Source organism: Condylura cristata, unplaced genomic scaffold (genome assembly GCF_000260355.1).
Source record: "Condylura cristata isolate star-nosed mole 26May11 unplaced genomic scaffold, ConCri1.0 scaffold00013, whole genome shotgun sequence".
Lineage (NCBI taxonomy): Eukaryota > Metazoa > Chordata > Mammalia > Eulipotyphla > Talpidae > Condylura > Condylura cristata.
The window spans coordinates 21,882,212-21,904,885 of NW_004567114.1; the positions used below are offsets into that span (position 1 = coordinate 21,882,212).

General features: G+C 36.3%; 1 protein-coding gene and 1 pseudogene across 7 annotated transcripts in view; both read left to right on the forward strand.

Annotated features, from left to right (window-relative positions):
* The window catches only part of LOC101621088, a 10,244-nt pseudogene extending 6,770 nt beyond the window's left edge, over nucleotides 1-3,474 (forward strand).
* Nucleotides 1-22,674, forward strand: part of NUMB (numb homolog (Drosophila)) — a 134,641-nt gene that overhangs the window by 24,900 nt on the left and 87,067 nt on the right. For all 7 annotated transcript variants that reach the window (XM_012724587.1, XM_012724584.1, XM_004681714.2 and 4 more), the window contains exon 2: nucleotides 13,762-13,894. The gene's annotated coding sequence lies outside the window, so the exon portion shown is untranslated. The remainder of the gene's footprint in view (nucleotides 1-13,761; nucleotides 13,895-22,674) is intronic.

Sequence of the window (22,674 nt, forward strand, 5' to 3'; positions counted from 1 at the left end):
TAATTTAGTCTTTGTATTTTTGGTAGTGTTTTTGAAATATGCAGGTGTTTGATATTCTTTTGAACTCTATTTTCTATACCTACCATTAAGTACTCATCAGAAATCTGTGCAATATGTATACATAGAGCAATGAATGAAGTTGTTATGAAATAAATTTTAAGTCAGGTAAAAGAATGTTAACTATGCATGAGGAGAGAAAAAAGGTGGCATCTGATGTAGAGATCTTGACATACTGATGAATGAGATGACGATCATCTCTGGGAGAGGAGCAAAAAAGGAACGATAAAATATGATCCCAGACTTTCCAGCTCAGATATGTAAGTTATAACTTACATGCTTGTATAACACCTGAATTAGTGAAGGGGTAAATCTTGTAGATTGTGTTTTACTATTTTAAGCCTGAGTGTACTTTTGGTCCTTTAGAGATGTGTCTCAGAATATTATGCTTGATAAATGGTCCCACAACCTTATTTCTTCAGCTGAAATAATAAGACACACTGTTTCCTTTTTCCTCTTACATCAAGTCCTGAGTGTACCTTTGCCTTTATAATTTTCTTAAATTGTAAACTGTTGGTACGGCCCGGGGCCCTCTCCTGTAGTGCAAGGAGTTAGAGAGCAGCACTGTAAAGCTATCCACAACCACTGCTGCTGGTTATCCCCCCCACCCCCCCGGAGGTGACCCACATGGTGTGGCAGACTTCTGTCTCACCTGCTTCTCCTGCTTCCCTCAGCAGTGTAAATTTCAGTCAGTCTGCCTATTCTGTTCCCCTACTCTGTCTCTGGTGAACCCCCCCCCTGCACGTCTGGCCTGCACCCCTTTTCTTGTATGCACAAATAAATAAAAATATTTTTTTTTAATGTAAGAATTATGTCTTAACACCATTGAGTTTTAAAGTTAATCTAACTAACCAGTCATGAATGAAAACTGGTTCAGTACGACATTTCACTATGTAGTCATTCTCATCAAGTAATCATACTCAGATAAACTTCAGTCGTGTTTCTGAGAGTACTGACCTAGTGATTTCATTAGAGTCACTTTGGTTAAGCTGAGATTTTATGAATTTCTTTATGGTTATGCATTTCTCCTCAAATTGAAAGGTTTTAAAAAAGATCCTGTCTCTTTGATTATCAGAACCTTTGGTGGGATTCTGGAATGTTTTAAGTAGAAATTTTGTTAGAATTCTCACCCAGAATCCCTGCTATTAAATAAGGGAACACTATATGTCATGGTAACTGCTAAATTTTACTTTTTTTTTTTTTAACATTTTCCCCTTTTTAAATATGAAACAAAACGTTGTTAACATTTAAAACTGTCTCATATTGAAAATTGACACAAAGTACAAACTGAAGTCACAATAGGTCAGGAGGTTTTATATTGATATTTTGCTTTTTACTGCTTCTGTTGTATTGAACGAGTTTCTTCTACCTGTACTGCCATATTGGGTCTTTGCCATGTTGGATCTTTGCCATATTGGATTTTTGTGAAGCAGTATAAGTTGGTGGAAAAGTCGTAATTGAAATTAGATGGCTTGAAGTCTTACCTGTTTGCTAACTCTGTGACTTTGACCTTCTTGAGACTGTTCCCCTTAATAATCTGAAAAGAATAATGACATCTGTCTCATAGAATTGCTATAAAGATTAAAGTTAACTTGTGGTGATAACTACTTTGGTATTTATTGTGTTTCAGTTGGGACATTCTTTGTATTTTTACAAAATAACACTGTTCTCAAAGATAGTCTTCATATGACTGCCAGCCTTTGGTTTGAGGTTATCAGTTTCTTTTAGGGTAAATATTCTAGACTTTTCATCTGCCTTTGTATTTTTCCTAATAATTTCTTCCTCTTTTGCCAAAGTTAGAAATTGGTTAGACTTTATCATTGCATTTAGCTTCACGATGTCATGAAAACAAAGGCTGTCTGAGGCCAGACCGAGATCTAGTATCCAGTAAAGACACTGGATCTCAGTGGGGACAGTTCTTTCCTCCAGGAGGTGTTTTTATCTTTGAGGTTGTACTTTGGTTAAGGCAACGATTAGGCTAGGGTGGATGCAACACTGACATGTAATGAGCAGGATCCAGGAATGCCTTATGTCCCATAAGATATGAGACAGTCTGCATGAATTTGAAACATTTCCTCAGAACCTCTTGTAGGTGAAAAACTTGTATCTTATCTGATCCTACTTCTGTTTTACATTTAAACCAAAAGATTTTTTTTTTGCATGGTTTTAATAGACAATGAATTTTCCAGGAGTGCAACTACTGAGTAAAAAGAGGGAAAATTGACCCCCCTCTTCCTCCTCCACCCAGGGGTGGAGCCGCCTTCCTGCCCATGCTGATTTTCTGCCCCTCCCCCTACCCTTTCCTGCCCTTCCCCTTCCTGCCTGCTCCCCTTATTCCTTTAGTCACCTCGTGCCTGCAGTTTTTGTCTTTCACCCCAACCAGTGACCAAAGACTTGACCACTCAAAATCCAGTTCCCAGAACACTGCTTGACTTGGACACCAGTGTGATTGAAGGTGGTTTAAATGTCACTTGCACCATCTGGCTACTTATGCATGGAAAGGAAGTTGGCAGTATCATTGGAAAGAAAGGAGAATTCGTTAAGAAGATCTGAAAAGAGAGTGGTGCATGTCTCAGCATCTCAGAAGGAAATTGTCCTGAGAAAATTATTACTTGGCTGTACCCGATAATGCCTTCTTCAGCCCTTAGCTATGATCATTGACAAACTGGACCAGGATATTAGTAGCTTTATGCTGTCTACTCACAGCTGTCAGTAGACTAGTGACCCTCAGTCACTATGAGGCTGGTGGTCCCTACTGGTCATTGGGAAAGGGGATTGCAAGCTCAAGGAAATAGGAGAGTACAGGGGATCAGGTCCAAGTGGCAGGGGATGTTGCTCCCCAATTCATCTGAGCAGACCACTGCTCTTGCTTGCATTCCACAATCCATCACATGTGTGAATCATCTGTGTGGTCATGTTGGAGACTCTTCCAGTCCACTTTGAAGGGCTTGGCCAACCCATACTGGCCCAAGCCATCCAGTTCCCTGGTCATCTTTGCCAGTGGTCAGGCCTGTACCATTCAAGGACAGTATTGTATTCCACAGCCAGGTTTGACCAAGCTGCACCAGTTGGCAGCAACAGTCTCAGTTTCCCATGACACATGGCAACACCAGATTCAATGCACCTGCTCAGACTACTTCTCATAAACTCTCCATTCCAAATGATTTGATTGGCTGTATAATTGGGCATCAAGGCACCAGAATCAATGAAATTCATCAGATGTCTGGGGTGCAGATCAAAATTGTGAACCCAGTGGAAGAATCTACTGATAGGCAGATTACCAGTGGATCTGCTGCCAGCATTAGCCTGACTCAGTGTCTATTCAGTGTCAGGCTTTCGTCAGAGATGGGTGGCAAGGGGAGCAGCTCAAACAATATAGACTCATCCATAATCCCTTTCTGCTGCCACCACTCATGATCCATCTGTGTAGTTTCTGAACAGTCAGTGATTCCAGATTTTAAATAGTTTGTGAATTTTCAGGTTTTAATACTTAATCATCCACTCATTTTTTAAAGTATTTTAATTTATTTATTCAGTTGTCACTGCTAAGACCCATATTTAGTTTCGTAAGCTTTTCCCTAAGTGGTTTTTTTTGGCTAATGAATTTTTTGTTTGTCATGGAAATATAAGCATGGAATGTCCATTTCAGGTTAGTTCTGTAGCTTATTTGGAAAATCAGATTACTAATGGCCTTGCCCTTTATGGTGACCGATTTTTCTACCGTAGCTCACTTGTGTCATTGAGTTTCTGTAGCTGTCACGTTCTTGACATTTTCATCATAGGTATCTCCTTAATAGTAATATGAAAGTAAGCTACCCACGCCTTTATGTATCAAATTATTAAAAATTATGTTTTCTATTAGGCAAAACCAAGGATAGGTAAGTTACCTATTTACCTTTTATTTTAGGTTTTTACTGTTAAAACAACAAAAAATACCTGTTTTAGTGCACATGTACAAGCATTTTTCCACAAAGTCAATTTTAAATATTTTATGATGACCCATCCCCTCCTACAAGCCCCCTACACATAAGCACACAGAGTTTAAAGAAAAATGAGAATCCACTATTCAGCTTTACTATCTACACTAATCTTTTCCATTTTGCTTCTTTCTTTAAGTTTAGGCTGTGATCTAAATGATTTTCAGAGATAGTTTCAGAAATAGTTTCAAGATAACTATTTGAAGAGTGGATGTGTTGACTTGCCTTCACTGTGCTTATAGAGTGTGTCAGTGGTCAACATCTCATCCCATATCTAGTCTGGGTCTTGAGTTCAATACAATTTTAACTAGGAATAAAGTTGAGTTTAACTCTTAAGTACCTTTTACTCCTTGATGGAATGAATTCCCTAGGTATACCCTGACTAAATATTTTGAGTTATGTCAGAATCACCCCGGTATCTGAAGATGTTAAGGGGCAGGAATGGGATTGGTTGGAACTTTACATTTTTGGATATTCACTTTGATGTCAGACTTGGCTTCCTTCCTCACTTACTTTTTTTGACCATAAGCTGTGTATTTTCGAAGACTCAGATCTTAACAGTTTGTTGTTCAGTTTTCTGAAGTTTTCTGACAACTTTCTGATGTGTATGTGTATCCATGTATTTCAATTGTATCCTCTTACTTGAGTTCCTCACTCTTCTGTGTGTTATTAGATAGCTGAATGTTTTGCTGAAAAGGGAAAGAGTTAATTTATGTGGCAATTTATGTAATTCTAATCTTAAGAAACTGTAAAGTTAGGCAAAGAAGGTACATATTTTAACTCTGATTCAGTGTCTAATTGTTAGAATATGTGTATAAACTATCACTCGGAGTTGTGCCTTGTACTTCAGAAGGGGCAGTAGTACTTGCCCTTGGTGATATTCTGGAAAGATGTTGTGTAAGGGGATGCTGAATCATTGGAGTGGGAACAGGAATACCCAGTGTAGTGTTTTATTTCTTTAATCACATTTTTTTATGAACACAGAACTCAAAGATAAACACAAGAAATTGTGTTATAGTTTGCATTATTTCTTATCATGGTAAAATACATGTAATGTGAAATTTACCAGATATCCAGTTCAGGGGCATTGTACACATCCACATTGTTGCGCAGCTGTCACCACTATCCATCTCCCAGCGTTTTCTTTCCAAACTGAAACTGTACCCATTGAACACTTGTTCCCTATTCTCTTGTCCCAACCCACAGCACCCACCATTCTGCTTTCTGTCTTGATGAATTTGACTACTCTGGATATCTCATGTATATGAAGATGTAACAGTATTTGTCCTTTTGTGCTTGCCTTACATTATTTAGCTTAATGTTTTCAAGGTTCATCTGTGTTAGAGTGTGTTTTAGAATGTTACAACGTTTTATATTTTTAAACTTGCTTTATTATTCTTTGCTCTAGACAAATATATGCTTAAACCACCCAGTGAGATAGTTTTCTTTCCTATATTATTATTTCGTTTTGCTGTATACAAACTTCAGTAAATCTTCAGTGAGATATTCATTGGTGGCCAGAATAACTGGCCATCAGTGAGTCCGTGTGTTTGTTTCTGTCTAATTTTCTGGATATAATGAGGCTGCGGGAAGTTTCTTAGGACTTGAAATTTAAAGAATAAGATCATCTTGAAATGGGAGAGGGATACTTAAATACTTGTATCTAGCAAAGAAAGAACAGTTTAATGTAGCAGGAGATGTCAGTAACATGACCTTAAGTGATGTCGCCCCAGATCCCATGCATAGTAATGTGTGTTTAATCTTAAGGACAGCTAGTTCCCATAGTTTCCGTCCTTCTGTCTCCTGTATTCTTACCCTTCTTGTGTGTGTGTGTGTGTGTGTGTTTTTTTTAATTCTCATCTCTGACTTCTCTTCCTAAAATTTTTGACAGCTCCCTGTCCTAAGATACCTGTGTATTAACATAGCACCCCACACTTTTTCTAGCACCACTAATTATATTCACAACTAATATAATGACTTCATTTGTAAAAACTGGGGAACTCTTTTTCCCATGCAAAAGTGGTCTCTGGCATCTGCTAACCATGACAGCTGGCAACACTAAAAACATTTCAGTAGCAAATCCTCAACCCGGGCCACTTGTTTTGTGTAATTTTCTCTTCTATCAGAAACAGTTCCGTTTGTTGCAACATATTTGTGAAGATTTAGCAATATTTTTAAAAATTTAAGAAAAAATTTTTTTAATTTTGTAAAAAAATATAATCTCCATTAACCTTTTCTTCCAATTTCCCTTACTCACTTTTCTGATCACTGTTTGGCTCATAGATACAGAAGGCAGTGAAAATGCTGCAGTCCCGACTGCCCATTCGACAAAACATTGTTTTTAAGTTTAAATAATAATTTCATTGCATGTATATATTGTATTTTGTTTATCTGTGAATCTGTCAATAGGCAATTGGGTTGTTTACATCGTTGGACTTTTGTGAATAATGCTGCTAGTAACATTGATGTACAGATAACTTTGAATTCCTGCTTTCAGTTCTTTGGGGAAGTGGAATTGATGGATCATATGGTGATTCTGTGTTTAGTTTCTCTGAGAAAATGCCATGTGTTTTTACTGGATTTTGTTTTTTTACATTGATAAATTATTTTAAATATGTTTTTAATTGTGGCTTGCATTGCCATTGTAAGTAGCTGAATAGATTTCAATATATAGATGGTTTGTCTAAATGTTCTGTTAACACTTTTTGCTATCATAAAAATACTATGATTCAGCTATTCATCAAATATATTTTGAACAATCGCTATGTGCCAGCATCTATAATGGATCTTCTTTACATAATATATTTTCACATATCCATTTATTTAGGAAAATTTTTAGAAGTGGAACTCCTGGGTCAAAAGAATGGGCATATTTTGAAAGGTGATTATTTTACTAGAAATCTTCTTTTGATAAACTGCCATTAGATACAGGCCCAGTAGTAGTAAGAGATATCAGATTCCCCACATGCTGTAAAAAGCTAGATATTATTATTTTTGAGTATTTGCTAATCTGAAATTATATTAATTTGCATTGCTACTACCAGGGAAGTTGAATACTGTGTGTTTATTATGACTTTAATTTGTCTTTTGTCAGTTGTATATTCATGTATTTCTGCCTATATCTTTTCCTGTTCATTTGTGAGAGCTCCTTATACACTAAGGATATTAAATCTTTGTTTTATATTGTAAGTATTTTCCCAGTTTTTTGTTGTCTTGTAACTTTTCTTCATGTCTCTTTCAGTGTAGACATTTGCCTTGATATGATAATAATGATATAAGAAAGATATTGACCCTTGTGAACTTACTTGTGAACTTGCCTTGTTACCTTAATCGAGCCATTTAATGCAGCATATTTTTGTTTTATAAATTAGGTGATTTCATATTATTTTCCCTTTTCTTAGAATGCTTGTGCACAATGAAGTCTCCGGCTTCCTGGAGCTTGAAATCATTTATGAAATAAAGATTGTAAAGAAACTGTAATCTTACTTTAAAATTTCTCACTTTATTTTAATATGCTTTAAAAACAAAAGAAAGAAAAGAGATCTTCCGTGGTGGCACAGCAGGTTAGGACACAGCACTGCAAGCTGGCCACAGCTGCTTTAGTGTGAGTTTGATCCACGGCCCCGGAGGTGACCCATGTGGCGTGGCAGACCTCTTCTGTCTCGTCCGCTGCTCCCCTCAGCAGTGTACTTTGTCGATTTGCCTGTTCTGCTCCCCACTCTGTCTGTGGTGAATCTTACCACCTCTGCACCTCTGGCCTGTACCCCAGTTCAGTATGCATAAAAAAATAAATCGTGAGAAAAAAAGGATCAAGTTTTCTTTAATGCTAGGAAGGAAATGAGGAATTGTCATTCCTCACACCTGAATGAGTGAATTAGAACATAGAACATGCCTCAAAAATTTCTACATGTATTAGGCCCTCCCTGGTAGCATAATGGGTTAAAGTGCAGACTATGAAGCCATCTGAAGTTGCTGCAGTACCAGTTCATGTAGTAAGAGGAAATAATTAACAGCTGTTTTTTGAATGACATCCAGAATTGAGATTGGATTGTGCAGGGGTCTAATCCTTTGAAAAGGTCTAGAAGGTGACAAAGAAGGTATACTGAAAGTAAATATTTACATAAACTATTTTTATAAGAGTTAAATACTGATGGGGAGAACTTCATTTGATATTGGGAAGATTCCTCTTCTCTATACTTAACTCTGTCATAGTGACTGAAAAAAAAGTGCAGTTTTTTTTTTAAACATTTATTTATGCATACAGAACTCGGGTACAGGCCAGAGGTGCAGGGGGAGGGGTGAAAGGATTCACCAGAGACAGAGTGGGGAGCAGAACAGGCAGATTGAGGAAGTACACTGCTGAGGGGAGCAGTGGGCGGGTCAGGAGAGGCACACCTGGCCATCGAATTCTCACTGACGCTGATGCTGCTAGCTTGCAGTGTTGCACCCTTACCCGTTGCACCAAAATGGAGGGCCAAGAGAGTGCAGATTTTTTTTTAAAGTGCAGTTTTTAAAAAAATAGGTAATACATTTTTTTCCAGTAGTTGTATTCCATGTGGAAAATATACAAAAATTTTTCATTTTCCATGTTTGAATAAAGTTTAAATATTGTACTTATGTTAAAATATTGTACGTATGTAGTAGCAGCTGCCTAGAGCATAAACAATCTGGGAGTTCATTTATCTTCATAAACTTAGCAGAATTCTTACTTATTCTCAGAGGTGATGTGAACATTTATCTCTAGGAAAAAGTTTTTGACATGTCACATCTCATATAAGCAGCCTTATCTTTATTTCTGTAGATCCATCCATAATACTAGTGTTTCCAGTTGTGTTTTTTTAAAACTAGATTTTTTTCTTGTACTATCTTAGAAATAATCTGTTTTCATGTTTTAGCTTTAATATAGCAGTTAATCTGCTTCAGTCTGAAAATATTAAGAAATTATTGCTAACACTTATTCCTTTTTATGGCTCCTTGTTTATTGTCATTGGAGGATTAGTTTTCTTGAAAATCTTTTCAATATGATAAGGAGATTTTTAGTTTATTGATTTGTTCCAGAAGCAGAACAATGTGAAATACAATCATGGATGAAATTTAAATATTGCTTTATTGGCTGTTTCATTGTTCATTTTGACCAAATATATTTCAAGTGTTAGTGCTATTTCTGGCATATTTGAAAAGCCTACTGAGAGGCTTTTAGTTTATTATTATTTTTTTAATAAAATTTACTGATGCATATAAGAACTGGGATACAGACCAGAGGTACCAGGGAGGAGGGTGAGAGACACCAGAGACAGAATGGGGAACAGAACTGCTGAGGGGAGCAGCGGGCAAGGCAGGAGAGGTGTGGGTCATCTCCCTGGCTGGGGATAACTTCACTGTGCTGAGATTTAACTGCATTTACCACCAGGGATGCCCAGAGGAGTTGAGTTTTTAAGCCATGGCATGAATTAACTTATAAGAGATGCAATTGATGTAAAACGCAAGTATCAAGAAATGTATTATTTCTTTCTTTGATACAACTGTTTAAAAGTAAAGCAACAGAAACATTATTGTCTGTTCTAGAATCAGGCCAGTAAAGAAGTGAAGTGGAACACATTGTTGGCTAAAAATATATTTGCAAATTGCATCTGAAATTGTTTTATTAGAGCATCTATTGGAGATGAAATTCAGCTGTTCTTTGTTCCTACTGTTGTGTGGTGGGGTTTTTTTTTTTTTTTTAATACACTATCTGAAACTAGATGTCCATACAAAATCAACTTCTATGTCCATACAGAATCTTCCAGTTGTTGACTCATTTTTTTCTTTGCTTTATATAAGCCTTTTCTGTATGGCCTGAAAACTCAAAAGATATTAATAGCTGGAGTTGAGTAAATGAAAAAGAAAGTACAAATAAGCCTCATATTAGATAGTTAACTTTAAAACAGTAAAACCTAGATGTGATTTACTAATATTATACCACCACATGGTTTGTGGAACCTTTAAGGACAAGAACTGTAAAATTATATATTTCAGTTTAGTTTACGTATTGAAGGGTTCTTTGTCCTATTTAAAAAAAATTATGAGGAGCAAATGTTTTCAGTTTGGTAAAATCTGTGTGTGATTTTTTTTTTTTTAAAGATTTATTTATGCATACAAGAACTGTGGTACAAGCCAGAGGTGTGGGGCAGGGAGGTGAGAGGATTCACCAGAGACAGAGTGGGGAACAGAACAGAGTGGATCTACTGAAATACACTGCTGAGGGGAGCAGTGGTGGGTTAGAAGAGGTTTGCTGTGCCATGTGGGTCACCTCCCTGGCTGGGGATCGAACTCCTTCTGCAGTGGCTTCATAGTACTGTGCTTTAATTTGTTGTGCCACCAGCGAAGGCCCCTTGTTTGTTTTTTTAAAGATATTTAGTTAAGTAAAAAATAAAAAAGAAAACTCTTGAGTTATGCAGCCTGATTTTCTTTTAATCTCAGCCCCACTGCTTATTTTGTGATGTTGGAAATAACTGGATTTCTCTGTTTCTCAGTTTTCCTACTTATAAAATGGTAATGTTAATAGCCCATTTCATAAAGGCTGTTGTCAGAATTAAGTGACATATATAATCTAAGCATAATTCTTAGAATCTGAGTTTTTGGTAATTGCGGCCTAATGTTAGCTGCTACTAGGCTTCTTACATAAGAACACCACTTTTGCATTGGCTATGGTAGATTTATTTTGCTTTTTAAAATAGGCCTGCACATCCAGTTTCCAATATGACAGATTTGGGCACTTAAAATATACACTTAAAATTAAATTTGAAGAATCTTAAGAATTTCTACTTTCTGCAGCTACAATTTAATCCCTCTAAAAATAGAGAAGCTGTTCATTCATTTAGTCATTCATTCAATCATTTTTTCTAATAAACCATTGATACCTGGTACTTTTTTTTTTTAAAGATTTATTTATTCATATAGAACTGGGGTACAGGCCAGAGATGCGGAGGGTGAGAGGATTCACCAGAGACAGAGTGGGAGCAGAACAGGCAGATCGACGAAGTACACTGCTGAGGAGAGCAGCGGGCGGGTCAGGAGAGGTCTGCCACGCCATGTGGTCTCCTCCGGGGGCAGGCGGAATCGAACTCATGCGGAAGTGGCTTAAGCTTCTTTGTGCAGTGCTTTAACCTGCTGCGCCACCAGGGAGGGCCAATACCTGGTACTTTTAAGAGGATACCAGATAGAACAAAGTTGGTTGTAACTTCAATTGCTTAATGGCACTACTGAGTATAAATCAGTGTGGTACATAACTCCTTTTGTGCCAGATTATGAATATTTGATAATTTCTTTTTGCTTTCTGGAAGATGTAAAAAGCCAAACTTTGGGGGGGATTGGCCCTTTATTTTTCACATCTTATCTATTTACCACAGCACTGTGATTTCTATAATTATCCCTGTTTTGCATTTAAGGAAATAGGTTCAGAGAGATTTAGTGTCTCCTCACACAATTATAAAATTCACCCGAAAATCTGTGCCCTCCCTGGTGGTGCAGCAGGTTAAAGCACAGCACTGCGAAGGCTGTGACTACTTCGGTGCAAGCCCTATACCTGTCCCGGAGCTGACCCACATAGTGCAGCAGACTTCTCCTGACCTACCCACTGCTCCCCTCAGCAGTGTATTTTGTCAGTCTGCCTATTCTGCTCCCTGCTCTGTCTCTGGTGAATGCTTTCACCGCCCCTGCACCTCTGGCCTGTATCGCATTTCTGTATGCATACATAAATAAATCTTTTTTAAAAATTCACTCCAAAATCTACTAATTTTAAAACTCCTTCTACTATGCTAACTCCTATTTAATATAATGCAAAAACCTCTATTAGGAAACCTAATCCATTAGATTGTATTTGAGGTTTATGTGTTTTTTTTTTTTTTTTTCTGGGTGCTTTCTTTAGAGCAGGGACTAATCTTTCTTACTTTTGGCACCTCTAGAACCTAGTAAAGTACCCATCACATTAGGTACATAGTAAATACTAGCTGAGTAGTGAGTGAATACGCAGAATGTTAAGAGAGAGAAGGAATTTTAGAGCTCATAAATCACACAGTGGAAATTCTAAAAAGAATTTCAGAAATTTACAATGAGCTACACTTTTTTACTTTGACTCTTTAGGGTATTAAAAAACACCAAGAAACTGTTATTTATTATTACTATTATTTACTTTACATCATTCTTCATTTTGTGCATTTTGTCACCTCAGTTATTAACCCTGTGGGATTCCCACCACCAGTTCACCCATGTGCCATCCCCATAGTCCTGTGCACTTTTCCCACCCCAGTTCTGATCGCATTCCCCTTTCCACCCCCATAAAATGTCTCTGGTTTATAGTTGTTCATTGTTTTTGTTTTTACTTTATTATATTTGTTTCTCTTTTTTTTTCCCTGATCCCTTACACTCCTACTATGAGTGAAACCAACAGTATTTTTCTTTTTCTTTCTGGCTTGTTTCACTAAGCATGATCCCTTCCAGCTCTATCCATGTTGCTACAAAAGGCATGAGTCTATCTTTTTTATCACTGAGTAATATTCCATCATGTATATGTACCACATCTTTTTTTATCCAGTCATCTATTTTGGGCATTTGGGTTGATTCCATGTCTTCCCTATTGTAAATAGAGCATCAATAAACATGGTGGTGCAGGTGTCCTTTTGAGTCATAGTTTTTGTGTCCTTTGGTAGATACCTAGGAGTGGGATTGCTGGGTCCTATGGAAGTTCTATTTTTAGCCTTTTGAAGAACCTCCAAACAGCCTTCCATAATTGTTGTATCAGCTTGCTTTCCCACCAGCAGTGCAGGAGAGTTCCTTTTTTTCCACATCCTCACCAACATTTATTGTTGCTAGTTGTTTTAAAATGTGCCATTCTCACTGGTGTGAGGTGGTATCCCATTGTGGTTTTAATTTGCATTTCCCTTATTACAAGTGATGTTGAACATTTTTTTCATATGCTTGTTGACCATCTGCATTTCCCCTCTGGAGAAGTGTCTTTGTAGCTCTTCCACCCATTTTTGATGGGGTTGTTCACTTTTTGTTGAGTTTAATCAGCTCTTTGTATACCTTTGTGATCAGTCCTTTGTCATTAGTATTGTGAGCAACTGTTATTTTATATCATTGCATAATAGAAGACATTTTAACTCCAAAAAAGTAAGAATGTGGGATGCTGTGGTGGTGGGATAATTACAAGGACTACACTGGAGGGGAGAAATCAAATGCTGTCCCAAAACTGACAAAGATGTAAGAAAATAAAACATTTTTAAAAAGGAACAATGAAGTTGACAGTCTTAAGTTAATCACAATTGGTAATTTTACTCCCATTTTTGGGTCATGATTTAGCACCTGTTCAGGCATTAGATTTCAGGAATCATTATCTAATACAACCCTCACCCTTTAGAGATAATGTGTCTGAGAAGTACTTTGGTACTTCTCACTGTACTGAGTTTAGAACCCCTATCTGACCTCAAAGCCAAAATTTTGATCCTGATCCACTATTTCATCACATAAGACTAAGGTACAGAGAATGGTAACTTACCTAAGATAATTATTAAGAAAGAGTTGGGACTTGAGTGCACATTACCCAACTCCATTTTTAGTGAAAACTGTACATTTACTTCCATAAAATTTTCATACACTCTGTCAGCCTCCATTCAGTTATATAGATGGAATTACCAGTAATTGAAAGTATATGTCTATATTTAGCATTTTCTTTCCTTAAAAATTCCAGATTTGAGGCTTCAACAACTTGGAAGGAAGAGGACCAGTGCAGCTGTGATACAACAAACCAAGATCTTGGTTCACATCCATAAATTGAAATATTGGTGGGCCAGCCATCCCTCAAACACCTCACTTAAAGACAGGTAAGTGGGACGAAAGTAAGGATAAAAGTAGAAGGAATGTTCATGTCTTCTTGCCTGTTTCTTCTTATATACAGATAGTGAACTACCTTTAAAGATCTAACCCTTTATCTGGTAAAAACAGCATTTGGAATCTTAGATGGGTGGGGCAAAACATTTTCTTGATTGTAAAACATGTGCCAGAATGTTAACAGTAGTGAAACTTAGGGTAACCAAATTTTTTTCTTCTTTTTTGTGCATTTTTCAAATTATTTTATGTGTTTCTTAGTTCATTAGAACATGCTAATCATTCATTTTGCTCATGTATATTTGCACTTTATGCAATGTTTGCTTGGTGGGGAGAGCTAGTCTCTGTTAGCCTGTGGTATGAGATGGGGTGGCTGGGAGCTGTAATCAGTGAAGTCTTGCTCACTCTGGTTAATGTTGGCTGTTGGCGGGACCTTAGCCTGGCTCTGTGCCAGATCACCAACATGTGACCTCTACTTTTGACTGCCTGCCTCCTTATAGCATGGTGGTTATGTTTATAGCATGGTGGCTATGTTCCCAGAGAAAGCATCGTAGGCTAGCAAGGTGAAGGTGTACAGCATGTTCGACTTAGTTTTGCAGGTCAACAGTATTACTCTGCTCTCCTCTATTTAGTTGAGGTAATCATCAGGATTTAGATGAGGGGGTGACCATAGACTGTTTGAAGGAAGGAGTATCAATTTCACATTACATGAATAGCTTGTAGGATGGAATCTATTGTAGTTATCTTTGGAAAAATATAATCTAGTTTGCGTTATATTGACTCTTGAACAGCAGTAGTGTGTTAGTTTTCTTGCAGTTGGATTTTCTTTTCCAAAAAAGTAGCATTAACCCTGCATGTCTCGGGGTTTTGTATTCATAAATTAAAGCAACCATTGATGTTCATTGGTTGAATCTGTAGATGAAGTACCTGAGGCTACTGGTGGTAACTATAAGGGACTTGAGCATCTGTGGATTTGGTTGTCCATGGGATCCTGAAACTAGTCCCCCATAAATACCAAGGGAAAACTAATTAATTTTGGGGTGAAGTTAAAAGTCATATGCAGGTTTTCTACTTCAAGAGGCTTAGTTTCTCTAATATCCAAGTTGTTCAAGGTTCTGCTGTATTTTCAAAATAGATAATATAAATAATGTGTCAATGTATGAAAAAGAAATATTTGCAGGAAATGATGTATGTGTACAATAATAATTTTGTGTGCTCTTTTTATATAGAAGAATACAATACTAAGATGCCTAGCTGGCAGAAATTAAATAGATTTTAAATTTTCTTTTGTAACAACTAAACAGTATATTACTGTAAACAAAACTTGAGAGAAAAAAATTATAAACAAGATAGAGGTTTTGTTTTTGAGAAAATGATTATTTAAGTTTAAAATTACATTATTGATTGTTTTGACAATTATTTAGGAAACTGGTTTCCAATAAATAGATTTGAGAATTTATTGCCAATATCCTCATCATGTGCATCAAGCTTATTTAGTCTTTTAAGGAACACTGTACTCTTTCTCAGGATTGTACAGTTTAATCTGCTAAATTTCTGGCAACTTTTAAAATTTTTTTCAATGGGACAAGAAAACTACTAAAGTCATAGAATATTTGGTTGTCTTATTGCTTATACTCACCCGTTATATAAATTACCTGTGACAGGTATGGATATAGTTATTACTCAACTTCTGGATGTAATGGGATAATATTTTTAGATAATCTTTAAGCATGGGGCTATTGGCCCATTTACTGTAACTGGCAAGTAGGCTGTAGAGAACACCTCATTATCTCGTAGACCCAGGAAATTTTCTTGCTAACTGCTTTTCCCATAATGAGCCTAACTTGACTTAGATGTTGAGTACAACTCTTCTTAGATTTACAATTTATGATGGGATTATGCCCTGATAATCCATTGTAAATTGAAAATATTGCTAAATTGAAAGTGCATTTAATCCACTTAACTTCCAATACATATAGCATAGCCTATGGCCTACTTTAAACATGCTCAGAACACTTTCATTAATTTTCCTATATGGGGGCAAAGTCATCCAAACAAAGCCTATTTTATAATAAAATGTTGCATATTTCGGGTAATTTATTGAATACTGCACTGAAAGTGAAGGACAGCCTTAGAGTATAAGTTGCTTTGCTATTTATGGCTGACAGAGCTGCAGTTCACTGCCCAATATCATACTAGTCCATCACTCAGCACTTAGCTAACTTGTGAGATCAAAATTCAAAGTACAAAGCAATGTGTATTCCTTTGGCACCATTATAAAGTAAAAAAAAAAATCTGAAGTTGAAGCATCCTAACTTAGGGATGGACCATCTGGACAATTTCGTCAGTAGTCACTAGTAGATATTCTACAATGAGAAATGATTGAATCACTTATTTTAACAATGGAGATAATCTCAGAAATTTACTCTCAACTTTGAGTAATCAGAATGAGTTTGTGAAAAAATATATTTAGTTCAAAATGTATAATATTTAGGAAAGCTTTTTTTTTAGATTATTTTTATTTACTTAAGCATACAAGAACTCTGGAGTATAGGCCAAAGATCTTTCAGTGGGGAATGAGAGGATTCACCAGAGACAGAGTGGGGAGCAGAGCAGGTGGATTTACTGAAATCCACTGCTGAAAGGAGCAGTGGGTGAGAATAGAGAGATCTGCTCTGCCTTCTGGGCTAGTAGCTCTCAGTCTAGTTGGGGATGGAACTCATGCTGCAGTGGCTGCAGATAGTGCCGAGTCTTAACCACTTATGCCACTAGGGAGACCCTAGGAAAGCTGTTTTGGGGAGATTTTTTCTTGCTTTAAAAACAAAATGAGATGTTTTAGTATAAAATACATCTTAAATAATAAAATATTTGCATAGGTAAATACAAACATACATAAAGCCTTTAAACAGTTAATTTCCTTTTTGTTTTAAGCATCTTTAGCCTATTTTTATTTATTTTTCTTTGGTGTCCCTGCTTGGGCTGGAATGCCCACTTATACTTTTAAGAAGTCAGAGTAGTTCTTGATAGCATCTTTCTCAGATCTATTGAATGCCTTATCCTGTGACCTTTCTACAGGCTTGTGTCTAAAGGATAAAAATCCCTAAGTGAGTGATAGGCTGCTTTCTACTGAAGCCCAAATAACAAAAACTCCTAAAATACTCAGTAGAAATTGCAATATGATGGTAGTTATGGTACTTTATTCAGTCCTTGAGAGTCCTTGAGTCCTTGAGAAGTGGCTTTAGCTTCTTAGTGCTGTGCTTTAACCAGCTGCGCCACCAGGGAGGGCCCAGGAAAACATTTTAATACAAAAGAGAATTTTGAACTATGAATATTCATTGCAATATTATTTACAGTAACAAAGCTAAGAAACAACCTAAGCCGCCATCCATGGATAAATGAATAAAGAAGTTATGATAGATACACACAGAGGAATATTACTCAGCTGTAAAAATGAATGACAGCTTTCCATTTGTGACAATTTTGATAACCTTAAAGGCATTATGCTCAATGAAGTAAGTCAGATAAAGACAAATACCAAATGACCTAATATTTGCAATCTTTATTTAAGGGTTTATTATTTATACATACAAGAACTAGGACATAGGCCAGAGGTGTGGTGGGTGAGAGGATTCATCAGTGTGGGGAGCAGAAAAAGGCACATCTACTGAAATACACTGCTGAGGGGAGCAGTGGTCAGATCAGGAGAGGCCTTGCTACTCCATGTGGGTCAGCTCCCTGTTAGGGGATCGAACTCATGCTGCGGTGGCTGCAGATAGCCTCATAGTGCCATGCTTCAACCTATTGCACCTAAATGCCTCATTGTTCATTAGTTAGGATGATTGGCTTCTGAGTTCTTTTCATTTCTTATTTTGAGACTGGACATATTCAAATAGTTTTTTTTTTAATAAAATTAAAATGGAGAGAAAGAATTTGAAGGACATTGACATTTTTTCCATAACTTTTATTTTCATATTTTTCAGTTGTAAATTTCCTGTTGTTTCTCCTTTGTGTGTATGTATTTAATGATTTCTATTTTAATATTCAGAGCATTTGATGTAAATATATCTTATGTAGTATAGCACAATATCCAAGCCAGGAAATTAATGCCAAATTTTTGTTTTGAAACGTTTCAATTGTACAGTAATATTGAAAGAATAGCTCACTGGACCTCCCTGGTGGCACAGAGGTTAAAGTCATGTATTCTTTTTTTTCCTTAACCACTTGAAAGAAAATTATAAGATGTTGAAAGCTCCTTTATATCAAAATAAACTTAAGCATGCCTCTTCTAAGAAAAAGAACAGTAGTTTAATAAACATTTAATAAAAGCAGTTTTTTTCTATATAACCTGAATACCATTATCATTCCTAAGAATATTAGCAGTATGAACATTTTTGCACATTAATTTTAATGTTACAGGGCTTTTGTTTTGAAGCAATGTTACCAATTCTTAAAGGCTTAAGTTGTTCAAGTAGGTGGCCCTTCTGCTGATAATATACTTTTGGTAATTACTTTAAGAGTCTGGGCTCTCCATGTGTGCAATTCAGAGCCTAGGGAGATCCTTTATTTATAGAATAACTGTTTTTATTCTGTCATTGTTGCCTCGGCATAGTTTTCTAACAGCTCTTTGAACAGATACAATTTAGAATGGCCCTTATCAGGAGATTAACGTTGTCTGACTAGCATGCATCTTGGTTTTTAATTATTAAGAAGTTGCAAAGGAACAGACAAAGCCAAACTAAAATAAACCCAAGAAATATGACCATAGAATTGAGTCAAAAGGGGAGGGAAAGTGTGGGAAACAAATTGTGAAGGGGGCCTTATTGTGGGTTGTGAAGAATTGTGGGTTCCTTGATGGTAGGTGTGGTATCCTAACATACATCTGATCTGGTATAAGATCTGAGATGTGATCTTATACCTCTGAATCACATATAGTGTTGTATAATGTTAAAATTAAAGTGTTTTTAAAATAAAAATATAAAAAATGATTAGGACATTATTTACAGTTAAGGTTATGAAAGAGTGTCTGATAAGGGGATATATAAGGACTGTATCTAGTTTTGAAAACCTGACTACAATAGTTAAAGAGAGGTTTGTTTTCCTTACAGCAGTAAGGAAGTAGGAAGTTTCTTATGTTAACTTCGGTGGCTCAATAGTGTCAGGACCTATGTCTTCGTGATTGTCTTGGTCTTCTTGATCATAAGATAGCTGCTACAGCTTCAACCCCTGCCCCCATTCAAGGAGGAAGTCGAAAGGTCAAAGTTAAACAATTTTTCTATTGGTGCTTCTAGCAAGTCACTTCTCAAAATACATGGGCACATGTAATTAATGAATGTAGCTTTGCATCTACAGTGAGAGGGAGGGAGGAAGGATTTGGGAATGGCTTTTTGGACAGTCAGTTTAATAGTGCCTGTCGTAAAACATATGCAATAATATAATTATTTCAAAATTATATTTTACTTCAGTATAATGTTTAATCCCCAGGTACTTGACAATTACATAGTAACATCTTACTGGGGGGTACTATAGGAAACAGAAATTTTAAATTTAGTTGTAAAGGTGAGCTTTTAGGGTATGTTAGGTGAAACTTGGACTCAAGTTCTAAGTGTTTTTTCCTGTGAAATGGGGTTAGTAATATACCTAACTTAATTGTAAAGGAGATAATTTATTTAAAGTACCTAATGTGGTACCTGCTGCATTGGAGGTGCTCAGAGGGAGATACTATTGTACTGCAGGTCCTCAATACATGCAAGCAGTCCTCTGAATTGTTTAATGTGGTTTCACTGTAAACATGCATGAGTTAAAAACAAATCCTGGCTAGCTTTAAAACAGCTAACTGATAGTAATTGATGACTTTCTTTAAATGGCTTGTGCTAAGGTTTCTCTGTAGTACTGTGGGAAGGAATTGCTAGTTTATTACCTATACACATACTTAATTTTACTAAATATTGCCAGGTTGTTTTCCAGAATGCTTCCCAGTTTATGCTCTCACTAGTAATGCATGAGGGTTCCCATTTTCCTTAAATCTCCATCAGCATTTGGTCTTATTAGTCTCTTTGATCTCATCAGTCTGATGGGTACAAAATAACATTTTGTTTTAATTTCTGTGATCTCAGTGGAGTTAAACATCTCTTTTATGCTTGAAACTATTTGGGCTTCCCCTGTACGCTTATGTAATAAATGATCCAAATAATATATATTGTGTATTTAAAAATATCCATGCATATATAAGTTCATATATATAAGTAGATATGTATTTGTTTTTTGTGAGATTGTATGCAGTTTCATAATTTACATTTTCATTTCCCAATAATTTGTGACCATTTCCCTTTTTTGTGTGAAATTTTTTTATATTACCATATAAGAGGTACATATCATTCGACTGAATTTTCTACTGTGAGATATTTTCTGCAATTTTTGGTTTTTCTCTCATTAACAATACTTTGGTAAACTGCTATTGAAGTCCACATTTTGAAAAGGCAAGGCTAGGTTGATTATGTTCTTACTTTGAAACTGGATTGAAAGCAGCCTGTAGACAGTTTCCATCTATTTTTGGCTTGGATTCTAGGACAGCAGTTGCCATTTCATTTTATAAAGATGAGATCTAACTCTTAATCGTCCAGGACTAGTATTCAAAGGTTCCCAGTTGGGCCTTACATATATATTTTTTTATTTCTGACAAGGCCAGATTAGCATAGGAGGATAATGCAAAAGTGAACTTACAACTGCCCTTAAATATCACTGTCATTCTGATAGAGGGGCTGCTAAAATTCAGCTACAAAGGAATCTTAAGAATTTTCATTGTAAATTAATTTAGAAGGTAAAAAAAATCATGAAGAAAAGAAATTACTATTATTTTTTTACTCAAAGATAACTGCTATTACCATTTCGTCTTAATCCTTTTGGATGTTTTTCTAGGTGGTATACTTGCACCAACTAGCTCTGATTTATTAGAGCCAATAATTAAGGAAGTATGTGAACTCAAATTGTTGATAGCTTGATACTAGATATGGTAGAAGTAGTTATACCAGGGAAATTAGTAAATGTTATAAATCAGAATTTTCCCTTCCTGCCCAATTTCTACCAGAGCCAATTTATCATCACACCACAGTTTGTATACATTATGTCAGTAAATATAGCTCTACTTCATTTTTTTAAAGCTTTTAAAAATTTATTTATGCATACAGAGCTGGGGTATAGGCCAGAGGTGCAGGAGCGGTGAGAGGATTCACCAGAGACAGAGTGGGGAGCAGAACAGGCTGACTGATGAGAAACACTGCTGAGGGGAGCAGTGGGCAGGTCAGGAGAGATCTGCCACGGTGTGTGTGGGTCACCTCTGGGGTAGGGATCGAACTCACGAGGAAGTGGCTTTAGCTTCTTAGTGCTGTGCTTTAAACCTGCTGCACTACCAGGGAGGCCCATCATCTACTTCATTTTTAATGGCTTCATAGGTCTCCATTTTATTTATATGTGTATATGTGTGTGTGTGTATGCATGTGTGTGTATATATATATATATATACACATACATGCATGTGCATGTATATATATATATATATCACTGTTTGTCTTTGGAGCAGCACTATCAGTGTTACCTGGGAATTTGTTAGAAATGCATATTCTTAGCTTTCACCCAGACCTACAGAGTCACACTTTTTTTTTTATTGGAGATTAGCAATCTATGGTTTTATAGGCTCTATAGGTGATTCTGATGCACTTGCTTAAGCTTGAGAACCACTCTACATAGATATACCTAAGTTGCCCGATTGCTCTTTATGGTAAATCCCTAGATATTGTATTCATTTAAAAGTCTGTAAGTGCACATTGCAAAATTGTGTTCTGTTTAAAAACTGTACTGCTTTGATTTCCTACCTTAAGTCTGTATCAATTTCATTGTAGGTTCTTTTTCCACATAGAGAAAATCAACTATGCTAAAGATCCTTGTCTTTCAACTGTGTGTGCATACATTTATCCACCCCCAGTTCACCTGCATTTTCTTCAATAGCAAAGTACTTTAATGTTATTTACATTTTAAAGAAGAAAATAGTTAAAACAAAGAAAAAACTATGTCTTGCCTACAGCTGTGAGAATCTTTACCTCTGTGAAAGATTATTCATGCTTTTTCTGTGTCTCTGGCATATCACATCATTCTGAAACACAGCTTTAAAAATATTAAGACATTTAAATATACTTAAAATGTATTAAAAGATACACTCCTATGTTTCTTGCAGCATTACTTATCTTAACCAAGATAGGGAAGCAGCTAAGTGTCCACTGATAGATAAATAAAGAAATTGTGACATAGTGATGTATCACTTAACAATGGGCCCCTGTTCTTAGAAATGTGGCCTTAGGAGACCTTGTCCTTGTGGAGTGTAATCACACCAACCTACATGGTATAACTTGCTACACACCTAAGCCATATGGTACAACCTCTGGGCTCACCATCCTGTATGTGATCTGTTGGTGACCAAAAGGTCATTAAGCATCCTACCCTTGTATATACACATACATAAATATTGTTCACCCATAAAAAAGAATAACATTTTGCTATTTGAGACAGTGTGGATGGGCTTCAAAAAGTTTATACTAAGTGAAATAAATCAGACAGAGATAGACAAATAACATGATATCTCATGTGGAATATTTAAAAAAAAATCAGTCATTCCCATATTTTGGAGAACAGAGTGGTGGTTGCCAGAAATTGGGATCAGGGATGAAAGGGGTAGGAGGAATGGGTGAAAGGGGTTTAAAAAAAAAAACAAGCACAAAACCCCATT